The sequence below is a fragment of the Otolemur garnettii genome, unplaced genomic scaffold (assembly GCF_000181295.1).
Source record: "Otolemur garnettii isolate 467f Iridium unplaced genomic scaffold, OtoGar3 scaffold00100, whole genome shotgun sequence".
NCBI lineage: Eukaryota > Metazoa > Chordata > Mammalia > Primates > Galagidae > Otolemur > Otolemur garnettii.
Genome location: NW_003852495.1, coordinates 4,148,804 through 4,150,271, shown reverse-complemented (window position 1 = coordinate 4,150,271; position 1,468 = coordinate 4,148,804). Strand labels below are relative to the sequence as shown.

General features: G+C 39.5%; 1 pseudogene; it reads right to left on the bottom strand.

Moving 5' to 3' along the window:
• Positions 1-209: 209 nt before the first annotated feature.
• On the bottom strand, positions 210-695 carry LOC100964908 (annotated as a pseudogene).
• Positions 696-1,468: the final 773 nt, after the last annotated feature.

The window sequence follows — 1,468 nt, the reverse complement described above, 5'->3', positions numbered from 1 at the left end:
TGCCATTGAATGTGACAAAGTGTTGACTTTTGAATTCATAGGAAAATAGGTTCCAGCACCTTGTATCATCACTATTACATGGGGTCTATTGGTTATCCTATGTGCTATGCTGTACACCTATTATGCCATGAGCTCATGGGGAATAAATAGGTTCTTGCACCTAAAAACATGGGTCCACTGGTACTCCTGTGTGCTATGCTATATGCTTATTATGCCATGAATTCACAGGTAATGGGTTCCAGGAGCTCTGGCTCCTTTCTGTTGGTTCTCACAAAGTGAGCTTCTCTGGGTGGAGCAGGCTGGCGCTTCAGTTGAACCCAGGTACCTTTCTCTTTGGCTTCCTTCTTTTTCTGATCATTTTCTTTCACATGTTTCAGGAAGCTATCTCGGCTCTTAGAGTGCTTAATATGCTCAATACGAACATTAATCCTCTTGGCAAGAATCTTGCCCTTAACTTGTTTGTTTACAACAATGCCAACAGCATGCTGGGTAACATTGTAGACTCTTCCAATTTTGCCATGGTAACATTTGCGTGGCATGCCTTTTTGAACAGTACCCATTCCCTTGATGTCTACAATATCACCTTTCTTGTAGATTCGCATGTATGTGGCCAAAGGAACAACTCCATGTTTTCTAAAAGGCCTAGAGAACAGTTATCGGGTGCCTCTCCTCTTTCCCTTTGTGTTTGTCATCTTGGTGAATTACTGGAAGATGGTGTCTCCAGCTGAAAGGAAGGCTAAGTGATGTCTTATCATGAAGGGCATCCCCTGGTATTGAAGGCTAAGATAGGAGTTTGAAGTCAGGCTTGCTAGTTAAAGAATAACTAAAATATTACACTTAGAAAGGTTTCCTTATATAGCAGTTGTATTTATAATAATTCAAATTATATTAGTTTAGAAGAAGAGCACCGTCTCCCAATTTTTTTTTTTTTGTGAGAATAACTTTTGCGTTATAGAAACCCCCCAGGGATAGCTAATTTATAGATTCTAAGCTGACTCGTGAGTCAAAGTAAAGTGGGTTCCTGAATATCCATTTAATGAAGGCTGTTGAATGTGTCAGAGGTTTTAATGCTGATTTATACTAGCGGGTATGTTTCTAAAGCAAGACGCTTCTGAAACTGATTGCTATGGGCAAACTAACTGCTTTAGCTGAGAATATACTTATAATCCTTCCCCCACCCAGAAATACCATCAGCCTGACATAGCAATTAATTGAAGTATTTATCTTCTAGCTGTGAAGCCTTCCTGCCAAGGTGAAGGGTATTTGTGATTAAGTCAAGCCACTAACCAAATTATGAAGGCCCTCCTATGACAACTCTCTGTCCCATTTCTTTCTGTAGGTTATATTTCCTGTCTTGAAATACACACCAATAGTACTTTCATGAGTGGAGAAAAAGGAAGAGAAATAAGAAACACTTTCCCATTTTATAGAGAACCTATTTCCTAGGTTAACAACCACAATCCTAAGA